The sequence below is a fragment of the Vigna angularis genome, chromosome 1, assembly GCF_016808095.1.
Source record: "Vigna angularis cultivar LongXiaoDou No.4 chromosome 1, ASM1680809v1, whole genome shotgun sequence".
Lineage (NCBI taxonomy): Eukaryota > Viridiplantae > Streptophyta > Magnoliopsida > Fabales > Fabaceae > Vigna > Vigna angularis.
This window is the reverse complement of record NC_068970.1, coordinates 32,449,615-32,462,823: the sequence shown is the minus strand read 5'-3', so window position 1 is coordinate 32,462,823 and position 13,209 is coordinate 32,449,615. Positions and strand designations below refer to the sequence as shown.

The 13,209-nt window shown below is 37.3% G+C and overlaps 1 long non-coding RNA gene across 2 annotated transcripts; it reads right to left on the bottom strand.

Moving 5' to 3' along the window:
- Window positions 1–1,655: 1,655 nt before the first annotated feature.
- Window positions 1,656–7,569, bottom strand: LOC128193720 (uncharacterized). 2 transcript variants are annotated; one of them, XR_008245105.1, is made up of 5 exons: window positions 7,330–7,569; window positions 7,048–7,251; window positions 6,732–6,967; window positions 1,974–6,659; window positions 1,656–1,892 (listed from the first exon to the last, which is right to left on the bottom strand). It is a non-coding gene; the product is annotated as an uncharacterized LOC128193720 (long non-coding RNA). The 2 variants fall into 2 exon arrangements; XR_008245104.1 differs by having other exon boundaries at window positions 1,974–6,967.
- Between the last annotated feature and the right edge of the window lie 5,640 nt (window positions 7,570–13,209).

The following is a 13,209-nucleotide window of genomic DNA, read 5'->3' as shown; positions in this document are numbered from 1 at the left end:
CGTCATAGCGGGTGACATAAATTTTACGTCGAATATCACGAGGCGACGTTAATAGGACAATTTGACGTCGAGTATATCGAGATCTGACGTAAACCTAACGTCGACATTGTGCAACGACGTGAGGTTACATCAGTTAGTAAAGAGATGACATTCAATATTTGAATAAATATTTATATTTATAGTAAGATTTGTCGTCCTATGTACGAGGGAAGTGACGTAAAGTTAACGTCGATACGGAAGATAATAGACGTAATGTTCACGTCGAAGTTCAAAGAGAACGTCAATTTTTGAGTAATATTTGAATAAATATTTATATTTAAAGGAATATTTGACGTCAAGTATAAGGGGATGAACGTAAGGTTAATGTCGAATTTGTCTATATGGGACGTTACTGTCGATGTTTGAACGTTAAATGATGTATACTTCGACATTACCTTCAGTGTGTTTTTTTGGATTTGATTCGGTTTAGCTCATTCAACCAAACCTGAAATACAAAAACTAGTTTTCCAATTCATATATATTCACAGAATTAATTAATTTAAACCATGCTATCATCAATTCATCAATTCCAATTAAATAGTAAAACTAAAAGACACTAATGCTATCATCAAAACTTTAAAGAACCCAGTTTTCCATTCATCTATTCACAATATGCATCTATTCACAATATTCATCTATTCACAATAATCTATTAACAGTTTAAAAGCTGCACAAGTAAGTAAATGCTATTATCATGAAAGGAAAAACCTAAAGCTATAGCTATTTAAAATGTTTATTCAAATATCGTGCCCAATCCTCTCTTATCGTCGTTATTACTGAAGTAGACAATGGAGCGGTAGTGTTGAACCACTGCATAATCAAGGAAACTTTACTATTATATTCATTTTAATGTCAAAATTTTATTGATATTTGTAAGATTTTCAAATGTAAATTTTTACCTCAGTCCATTCCCCTCTGATTTCTACTCAGATGATTGCCTTCATCCATGACATGATGTAGTAGCCACATGCCCAGGAATCATTCTTCTTATTACACTAAACATGTGAAAGAACTTAGTCAAATGTAATGGTTTCAATTTGACTATGAAAATTAAAGGTTAAAGATCAACGAATTCCAACCTTAGGATATATAATTTCAAGTTGTTGTCCTTTGGTCCTAGTCACAACTCTAAACAAATTTGAAACATTAGAAACATAAGTTAATATATTAATATCATAATGAATTTATAAGAATGAATGTAATACTTACGTTTGTATCAAGGACTTCAACTCCGCTTTAATCTTCCTATGAAGAGAACAAAACCATACAACTTGTGCTTTTTTTGGAATGATCACCATGAGTTGCCAATGACCCTTGTCATGTACCAACAACTAGTGAGTTAGTTTATTGATTAAAATTTGATAAAAGTTGACAATATTGGGAAACACATACGCATCAATGTATGGCGCGATATATATCTCTCTGTTAGACTAAGTCATTCATGTTTGAATATATGATTTTCTGAAATCTAATGTGTTTCAAGATGGTTGAATGGTCTGAGGTTCAAGAAAGCCATAAACTGACACCTGACCTGATTCAACTACGATGATGTCCATGTACCTGTAAGAATAAAGTTAAGTATATTTATTAAAAACTTACATGCACCATAGTTGTATGGATGAAATGTTGAGCATTTTTTCTCCACCAATGATCTCATAAGCATCATCGAAATTAATATACAATGGAACATGGAACTCAAGGCCAAATGTTCTTAACTCCCACAACATCTCTACCGGTCCTTTTCTCAACTTATTTAATCTGGAGGTCAATATGGATATAGCATCATGGTCTTTTGCTTCCTCACGAGCCTTGTTCACAAGTTGAGCAATTGGTTGTTTCTCAGAACGGTAGACCTGCAACTCACATTTACAAAAGTTAGGAATCGTTTAATTATAAATTGAAGATTTAAGATAATAAAAAGAAGAATATAATACCGCTGATGGGCCAAAATATGGCATGATCATAGCCTTAGGCCAAGCTATAAATGTGCCTAAGGCCTCCCCCACGAATTGGATTTCAGATGTAGGCACTAGCACTCGAGCCTGGGGGTCTCTTGGATCATCAATCATTACCCGCGCGTGAGTGGGCAATAAAGGAGCACTATGAATGGTCTGGCCTCCTGCAATCTGTCATCACACGACCACTACGCGCGGAGGATCCTTATCAACGAAAAACTCATACTGAATATTGTAATTAGTACGATCTGCAGTAGAGTATGAGCCTTTGGTGCTCACACGAGGTGTAGTAGGATCATTTGTAGGGGCGTCCTCCTGCTGTGACTGTTGTTGTTGCTCTTGTTGTTGTTGCTATTGTTGTTGTTGTTGTTGTTGCTGTTGTTGTTGTGGTTGGGTGATCATCGCAAGTTTTTCTTCGACCATTCTGAAGCATTCACCCATGCTTTCCTCTAATTCGACTTGCACCTGTTGCCTGATGCTACTAACCATTTCCTGAGCCACGACTTCTGTGTGTAACACCCCTTACGGAGTACCACTAGAAAATAACAAAATCCAAAATTTTACGCCAGTTTTTTTTTTTTAGATTAACATCGCGAAACTAAATATCAAAAGTCTAGGCGTCTTACAACATAAGGTTAAAACCTTACAAATATAAAATTCATTATTCAAAAACATAAAATTACTTTAAAACATGATAAATTCCCCATAGTATTTCCCATAACTCTCGTCGTGCTACTTCATCTCTGCCTCATCTACAACGCCATCTACTCCCGTACAAGTACGATCATCGTAGGTGGAAACCACAACCACAACATTTCAGGGTGAGTAACGAAGAACCTAACATAGCATATAATTTCATTATCAAAATATCACAACTTAGATTTTCCTAGTCACAACCTTACATTACAACGCAATATTCAACTCATAACTCAGATCATCACCACTCAGACTATCAAAGTCACAATATTATTAACTCAGATCATCACTACTCAGACTATCAAGTCACAATATTACAATACATCACAGTATTAAACTCACGACTCAATCGTTTCCTCAAGCTTCTATTGTTTCCTTGAATTTTGTCGTACCAAACCTGTTTCGCAAAACAGGGCGATTCGAGCCGTCTTCCATCGCAACTTCAGACCTATCTGTCCGACTCCTCAAGGAATTACGAGTAAAAACTTCGGTTAGGCGCACCCACCGAGCACTATACTCACACGAGCCGAAGTCATTGGGCGAGACATCCAACCCTCTCTAGTCCCCGCGCATGAGGAAAGGGTGACACTCGAATCTCAGTCTCCGCAGAGACTCAACACACTATCGTATCGCAATACGAACACCATCGATTCGACAAAAATTCTAAGGAAATGGCAGAACGCTTGCTCTCACAATTTTACCATCACAACCATCACACTCGAACCTTAGTCTCCGTAGAGACTCAATACACTATCGTATCGCAATACGAACACCATCGATTCAAGAAAATTCATTGACTAACAAATAATTAAATAACTTAATTTAATTATTTATCCTACTGCCACACTCCTCTGAAATTACTAATTTCACACTTCCATAAACTAGAACAACATTTCAAGTGCACCCCCACTTTTACTAAATTCCCAACACATTTCAAGTAGAATAGGTTTCCTTTGGGCATGTATTTGCCTTTTGATTTCTTTCTCTTAGTTCTTGTGAATAATTGCTTATAAACTCTTCTTTCTCTTTAAGAGCAAGCAATGTGGGACTATCCATGGCTTGATCTTAAAAAGAAGAGAAGAGAAAGTGAGCATTCTAGGCGTGTAGGAGTTAATGGCATAGCTAGTTGTCATATTTTGAACTATAGGAGAACTAGTTGCCTTATAAACCCTTTGGAGTGGAGAGAATTGAGCAATGTGGGACTCAAAAGTCCCTAGAAGACCTGTAGCAGCTGCTGAACGGACTACACCCTCAAAAGTCCCACATCTCCTAGATCTTGCATCTTAGCTCACTCCAAAGGTTATATAAGAAGGCTTAGGGGTCTCCTTTTTGTACACCTTACCTTGATTCAATGAATTTGAGTTGATTTGCACTTTTGCAATCTTATTGGAGATAGAATTCTGTCTCTAAAGTCCCAAATTTGGGCAGACCTTATCTTGTTCAACCAAGTGGCGGTCCTCCTCTTGATGCTTATCTTGGAAGATTGTTCAAGTGGCGCATCTTCAATTCCTAAGTTTCCTTTTCTCTAATCTCTTCCATTTTTAATTTCTTTCCCATTCTCTTAAATGTCATTTAGTATATTCTCTCTAGGTATGCACTTCCCCATCACTTCTACATCTAACTCTTCAAGTGAACCCCAAAACCTTTAAATTATATTTTCTCTTAATTCCAAGTAGGTCCTACATGAAACTACTCATTTCTTACCAACTCTCTCTTTCTCTATTTACGTAACCCTTCACTTCTTTCTCTTTCTCTTTTGTTTTCAATACATAAATTTCATTCACTCATCTTTTCTCATAAAACCATGGATCCCACTTCCCACTTTATTTGACTTTTCAGACCAAACAATTTCTTCCTCACACCAAAGTTACGTAACCACTCTTCTTCACCCAACCACCATACCCTTTTTTTTTCTTAAATTAAATCCACCAACACTCAAGACCCCATCATATTATACACCACTTTCTCCTTGTTTTCCTCTCTTCATTTCATTAAATCCATCAACACTTATTTCTAATTTGTTTAATCTCTCCTTGACTTTTCAATCCCAACTTCACACTCATTCCTCACCTCATTTACGTCCCATCCATGTAACCCCTTCTCCACACACCTAAACACTACAATTTTCATTTCACTATTCTCCTTTTTCTTCATTTCCATAACATTCCAAGTCAACTCCAAGACTCTACTCTATTCCTTTCTTTCTCAACTCCTACCCCAAGACTCTCATTAACTTCTCCTTGCCTCTATTGTAATGTGCCCATCTTCACCTTCCACTTTCATAATTCTTCCTTCATGTTCTTCTTCCACTCAAGACCCCAAACTTTCATTCTTCGTCACTGTTTTTCATCAACCACATATACCCACAAAAAGCAAGTGTTTTGAAGGAACAACGAAAATTACCTCGCGCCTGGGCGCAACAGAAGGGGGCTGGGCACCACTTTCTACGAATACCTTGCAAAACCACTTCCAATCATCTCACCCTGAGATGTCCAATTCATACTCAAATACATAATTATAGTTCACAACCATGTTCTTTCCAATCACCCAAGTCTCATACATAACCGTACATGACAATTTGTTAAGCAAACAACATTAATCAATCCAATACACATTACCAAACAATAACAGTCCCAAGAGAACCACTAAACAACAAAAAATCCCGTAACTCATACTTAGACAAAGAAAATGGCTTTGAAACCATCACCAACAGTTCGAGACAGGTTCAAAACCCCCAAAACGACCTAAGGAACGTCCAAAATGGACATCCGAAACCCCAAAAGCTATAAAAAACAAAGACAACAACGTGCTGGTACGCCCAGGGGCCCTCGGGGGGCGCTCGGCGCGAACCGCCTCGCATCCAGGGGTGCTCAGGGCGAACTAGAGGGCGCCCAGCCCCATACCAGTTGACAACAACCATGAAATTTGACTTTTGATGCACTTGGAACCTGTTTTAATGACTAAAGGGGTTCTTTACACATTTGTATTGATGGAAAAACACGTTTATAAGTTAAAACAAACATCCATTTGATCACTAGATCCAAGACTAGGTGTATCAAACCACTTTTGACACTTTAAAAATCCAAATTCACTTCTACAAGTTGCCCAATTTCATTTCTATCCTTTAAAACCCTCAAACCAGTTTGCAACCAACATCAACAAACGTAATTTCTGCAAAACATCATACATAGCATACAACAAATTTTAACCAAACTCTAGCTCCCCTTACTTTCTACCCATCATACACTATGTTATATCCTAAGTTAAACCCCTTACCTCTTGAAGACTTCCTTTGTAAACCTGGAATCCATCTCCACAAGACTTGCAGCACCTTGGCCTCCTTGCAACTCCAAAAGCTCTCAAGTTCACCTCTCTTACGGATTTTGCAGCAACGACTTCACTCCCACAAGTGCAGAACCCATATCCTCTTTTTCCCACACTTGTAGATCTGCCCAAGAGACACCATGGCCCCTTAATCCACTAAGAAGCACTTAATAATTGGAAAGGAGGTCTGCCCACGCTCCTCTCCGACCCAAGGGACCAACATTATCGCAACTTTGACTGTCCGATTGACCGCCTTCCCGAAGTCAAAAATACGCGTATGAGTACTCAAATCGAAGCTCTATGAGTCTACTATCCAATCAAAAAAGAATCAACTCAATTGATATTTTCTACAAAAAGTTATAATTAAAATAGTAAACCATGTCAAACTTTGACAACATTCTATTTTACCTTATAACTTGAACTTTTTACAACTCGATAAATTCTTGAGGTTCTAGGGTCTTACATTGTGCTTCTTGGTTTAGGGCCAAAGTAGTCCCTCAATCCAATAGCTCCTCCAACACTACGCACACGACCTGGGCGGTTTAGCCGACCTGTGGCTGCTATTAGGAGGTTCTCCCTACCTTGTGCCACAAATGTGCCTTAACTCTGTTGGTCAACCAAGTCATCTTGCATATCATAATGAAGCTAGACACATTAAAAAGTTTGTTACATAATTTTTTTATGAACTATGTTAATCAGTTAAAAGTTTCCACTTACAATTCTTTGGGATATCTCTTGACCAGACTCGGACGTAAACTGGCCATTGAACTTTGTCCGTGCAGCCTTCCACAATTCATGTCTGGCTGGTGGAGGTGCTAGATTAGGTGGCTCAAGACCTACTCCTCAGCGCGACGTTTTCTCATCTTTTTCTCTAATAACGCATAACTACCACGTGACAGTACGTGTGGTGTATCATTAAGCTTCTGCCTCTGTTGGGGGACTATCCTTTTCACCTATGAAAAAATGAAAATCATTAAGCATAAATCACAAATTAACATCTTGTGTGACTAGAGCAAAATATTAAAAAACATACCTGTCACTCAGGAGTAAGTCTAGATTCTTTAAACTGCACCCACTCCTCCTCAGTTATTTTATATTTTGTACAAGGAGTGTCGTTCTGTTTAGAGCCAAAGACGTATTGACGTGTCATTCTCGTCTTGAAGTCCCTCCACTGGACTGCAATGTGGGATAAAATCTTCTTCCTTATCCTCTCATCATTAGGGATATTCCAATTTTCCTGTTAAAAACAAAATTAATGTTAAAGCATGATCAACAAAAATAAGTCAATGATGGAAGTAAAACATCTTAAACATACCAAAATATCCTGCCATAGTAGATTTTTGTCAACCTGTGGGACATCATCCCAACAGGTAGCGATAATAGGGACATGTGCTTTTTCCATCACGCCCAAGTAACTTTTGAACGATGTTGCATGTGCCCCAATAGGCACAAATGTTCGGGGATCAAACTCTACCGTCAGTGGTTTCTCATTAACCCGACGGGATGTGACATCAGGCATCCGAGTCACAGAGCTACCCCTTCCTCCCGTCGGACCTAATCCAGAGCTCGTCATACCTGTTTACAAAGTGTTAGTACATTATAGTTAGAACAGACAAAATAAATAAATTGTACAAGTAATTAAAACAATGTTAAGACACCTATTTATCCCATATGCCTTCATTGTGATCACATCGAGTTGCATGTTTTTCATCGGGTACATCATCAACCTTGTTTTCAATGGTTCTTGATGAGAATGAGCTTTTCTCAAGTATATCTAGAGAGTCTTCATCATCAGTTGTGTGCATGGCTCTGCCTTCCAATACCACTGACCATTTATGATTCACTGGGTCAGTGACATAAAATATTTGTCTTGTTTGACAAGCCATTATAAATGGTTCATCCGTGTAACTCATTTTGTTAAGATCCACCAAAGTGAATCCGAGGTCTTCTGTCACCACACCAGAATTACTGTCAATCCATTTGTACTTGAAAACTGGAACTCTAAAAGTGACATAATCAATTTCCCAAATTTCTTGTATTATTCCAAAATAACTTATTGATGCTGTAATTGGATTCTTATCCTTGGAACTGGAAAAGTGTACAGCCTCAGCTTGTAGGGCAACTCCACTATTTTGAACTCTACTTTTATTGTCTTCCTCCTTTGAATAGAACAAGTAATTGTTTATGTAATAGCTGCCGAAAGTGATCACATCAGTGTCAGGTCCACGAGCTAGTCTCAATAGATTTTTAGAAACATTTGGAGTCGCATAAATCTTTTTCTTAAATCAAGCTAAAAAGGATTTGTTATGTTCATTAAGTGTCCACTTTTCACTCATACGTGGATGTGCTGACTTAATTTCATCAATGTGTTGTGAAATGTAAGGAATAACATCCTCTATGTTGTTTAAAATGTATAAATGTGCTTGATTAACTTCTTTTCTACTAACACTTTCAATCCTTACTCCTCGAACTCCCTTTTGCTTCACGTATGTTTTCATGTCTTTTCTTTGGAAGTCCTATTGGGTCACAACTTGGCATATAACTTGAGCATAATTCAATGGCTTCCTATGCAATGTAGCGCTCTATAATCGAAGCTTCCGTTCTCAATTGATTCTTAACATATCCCTTTAAGATCTTCATGTATCTTTCAACCGGGTACATCCACCTAAGAAAAATGGCCCACATATTCGAATCTCTCTCACTAGATGGACAATGAAATGAACCATGATATAAAAAAATTAGGGTGGAAAATACATTTCCAATTGGCACAATAGTCTGATGGCCTCATTTTCCAAATCATCCAACTGTCGAGGATCAACAACTTTCTTGCAAATGGCATTGAATAACAAACTCAAACGTATGAGAATACCTCTAACAAAGGAAGGTAATGTGGCTCGAATAACTACTAGTAAAAGTTGTTGCATTAAGACATGACAATCGTGAGACTTTAAACCAACCAACTTCAAATCTTTCATAGAAACAAGGCTACTAATATTCGACGAATAACCTTGTGAAACCTTCACACTATGTAAACATTGATAAATAATTTATTTTTCTTTTTTTGAAAGAGTGTGACAAGCTGGAGGAAGATATGTGCGTTTTCCTATGGATTGCGGATGTAACTCAGAACGGATTCCCATGTCAACCAAGTCTTGTCGTGCTTTGACTCATGTTTTGTCTTTCCTTTAACGTTTAGTAAAGTCCCAACAACACTATCACATACATTTTTTTCAACATGCATCACGTCTATGCAATGTCGCACATCAAGTTTACACCAATATGGAAGATTGAAGAATATTGATCGCTTTTTCCAAATGTTTTTCTCAACAGTCTTCTTTTTTCTGTTTTCCGAAGACAACATCAATGTTCCTCACCTGGTCGTATACTTCTTCCCCATTACGTGGTCTACACACTACATCATCCTCAGGACTTCCATTAAAGGCTTTGTTCAATCTACGGTAGGGGTGATTTCGAGGAAGGAATCTTCGGTGACTTGTGTACACAGTTTTCTGCCCATGCTTCAGTTGAAGATAGCTAGTATTTTCTTCACAAATCGGACATGCAAAATGACCTTTAACATTGTAACCACTCAAGTTCCCATATGCTGGGAAATCATTTATGGTGCAAAACAACATTGCACGCAAACGAAAGTTTTCTTCTGAATATGAATCGAAGACCTCGACGCTTTCTTCCCACAACTTTTTTAAATCGTCAATTAACGGTTTTAGATAAACATCAATGTCATTTTGAGGTTGTCTATGACCTGATATCATCATAGACAACATAATGTATTTTCTCTTCATGCACAACATAGGAGATAGATTGTAAATCATCAAAATAACTGGCCATGAACTATGTTTGCTACGTAAGTTGCCATAAGGATTCATACCATCGGTAGCAAGTGCAAGTCTTAAGTTTCTCGGCTCTGCACTAAATTCGGGAAATGTGCCATCAATGTTCTTCCATTGTGGGGAATCAGCTACGTGTCGAAGAAGATTATCACATTTTCTTCCATCAACTTGCCACATAAGATTCTTCGCATCTTCTTTAACAGAAAACAATCGTTTCCATCAAGTTTCTTCTTAAATCGTGTGTCCGACGTGTGGTTCGTCACGATTTAAGAAGAAACTTGATGGAAATAACGATGAACATAATGAAGGTCCACCGTCACGTACCATTTCTTCTAAATGATCACTCATTCATCTGTCGACGTAATCTGAACCTCTTAAAGTTGTTGGCTTATATAATACTTCCCCATGCCAAGTCTAAACTGTATAACTTCTCATTATTCCATAGATGAACAGATGATCACGGATGTTGTCCAAGTCTTCATATACTTGATTGAGACAACGAACACAAGGGCAAAAATATGCCCCGTTCACTGGTTTTGCGTGTTCTTTAACATATTGTATGAACTCAGAAACCCCTCGCTCATACTCTTCACTAATACGACGCTGATGAATCCAGCTTCGATCCATACTACTACACTAAACGAAAAGAATCCACGAAAAAAAAAACTAACTTACGTAGAGAAACAAAAATAAATACCTATCATACATTGAAGGAAAAAATAAAGTATCACAGTATACGTACACAAACACAATTATCTATCATTATACATATATCATACGTCCAAAATCGACAAACACGAACACATATATCATACGTAAGAGATATTGAAGGAAAAAAAACCAAACTTGAAATGGTGTTAGTGGAGAAGATGACGAAGTTCGCTGACAACGAATGAACACAAATATCATACGTTGAAGGAAAAAATACTATCATAGTATCGTAATACATATAGATATCATACGTCCAGAATCAACAAACACAACACAAACACGAGCACATAAATCATACGTAAGAGTATTTTAAGAAAAAAAACATACTTCAAATGGTGTCACTGGAGAAGATGACGAAGTTCGCTGACCCGTACAAAAAATAGCCTAAAGATAAACGAAAAACAATCGGTCAACCTTAGGAATGAGAACCAAATGACATTACAAAGACAGAAATGACTTAAAAATAACCTTCTTTCTTTATCGCAGTCGTCCACCAAGAAGAAAGTTCAAGCAGAAATGAAACCGCGAACAAACAGTGAGACTATGTTTTGTTTTTACATTCAATAAAAAACTTTCACGTCGTATACAACAAAAATTTGACGTTATGTTTAAAAACAACGTCGAAGTCACAAACTATTCGACGTTTTCTCTTAAAACAGCGCGCCTTTTTTATTAATTTTTTCTTATAAATTGCAAAGGTTACGTCAAATTTGAAGGGGCTTGGACGTAATATTGGAAGCCATAAGTTTGTACCTTTTTATTTCTTTTTAGTTTTTTCTTTTAAACACGAGAGCATTAATAGAACGTCGAGTTCTATTGGAATTCAACGTTTTGTTCTTCCGCGTAAAAGTACCATACTTTCAGATCTTTTTTCTTTTCTGCCCTCCCATAGAATGTCGTAGGTTGTCGGGCTGGGACGTGAAGGGAATTGAAGTACTTGGGAGCATTAATTGTGTGCTTAATAGAACGTCGTATTCGATGGGGCCTTCGACGTTTTATTCTTCCGACAATAGCAAAATGTGGCGCTCTTATGATTCTTTTTTCTTTAAAATCAAACATGAAATATTTTCTTTTTACTTCTTCCTTAATCGATTCAAGTTAGCAGTGTACTGAAATTTGAACTTTTAAACCAATGATCAGTTTTTGATCAATATCATAACAACATAATCTTCTCTTTTCAACTAGATTGAGGGTTAGTCCACATAACAATGCCATCAACATTCGCAATTCACATATCGTTTACTAAAATAAATCTTCATTTCAAAATAAAACCGAAGCAGTACATAAAACCAAAGGTGACTTAATGCCATGATTACAAAATATAAAAAAAAAATCCACATAGAAAAGTAGTCCCTATTCTTACGAAGAAGTGTCCATTCAATCTTCATCAGTTGACACATCATTAGAATCTTTAGTTTCAAAGCCAATGCCATTCTTGTTTCTCTTCTTCTCCCATATGAAAAAAGTATCTTCAACTCTCTCATCCCTTTTAGACTTCTTCCTAAATTGAACAACAACATATTTCTCAAAATCAGTTTGTGGAATGAAGGCAGTATGATCTGCAGTAGGAGTAGGTGTACTTCCAATAGTTAGCTCATCTCTGAAGAACAATCCATTCACAGTCCTTTCCAGCCCAATAGAAAACAGACTTAGTATATCAATTTCTTGTGACTACAAGTCTGACTTCTTGAGATACATCTACTCCTTGGAGTATCAACACCTGACTGATAAATACTCCATATGGCAATTTGTGTGCATATTTATGACCTGCAGCGATCATACGGTCTTTTAGTACCGCAACCCAGTTGGTTGGGATTCTAGTCTTGATAGCATTCAATAGAAATACATCTTCTGTTGACATTCTGTCCTCGACAAATCTTCCAGGCAGCAGTAGCCAAGTCAGGACATAAGCAATCAGTTTCTCCTCCTTGTTTAAGCCATCATGTAGGTACTGCTTATCCACTGTGTACCTTCGTGGATATGTTAAGCAGTTTACATATCCATCTCTTTGATTCAGAATCACGGATATGAGAATCAAAACCTTCAGCTATTAGTCCAACAATATGTGACCAAACATTATCGTCAATAGTAACGTTAACACCTTTGACCCTTGAGTGAATGACCCCATTTACAACCCTCAGGTTTGTGTAGAAAACCTCTACCAAATCTGGATAGCGATCTCCTTTCATCTGGACAAAATCAGTAAGCCCTTGTTATGCAATCGATTCTTGAAAAAGGAACCCTTCTTTCTTGAACAATTGCAGGTCCAGATACTTGTGAAGAACTACATATTTTATAACTCTCCAGAATAAAAACTTTCCTCGGATCTCTTCATCACTTATCCATCTAGATGGGTTTGCGTTTCTTGTAACCCGGACAACCTTCTCTTTTCTTCTAGATGATGATGATGAAGAAGCCATGTCTGGATAGAAGTCTTGGAACGTCTTTCAATCTCTAGTAGTTTTTAACTTCTCAACTTCGAAGCTTAAAATATACAATGGTTACGTCGAATTTTACTAGGCTTTGACGTACTAATTGTCAGCCAGAAGACAAAGAGTTTGACAAAAGACAAAGGATACGTCGTATTTTGCGGATATACGATGTTTTCTTCTTCATCCTCGCACCTCTTTTTT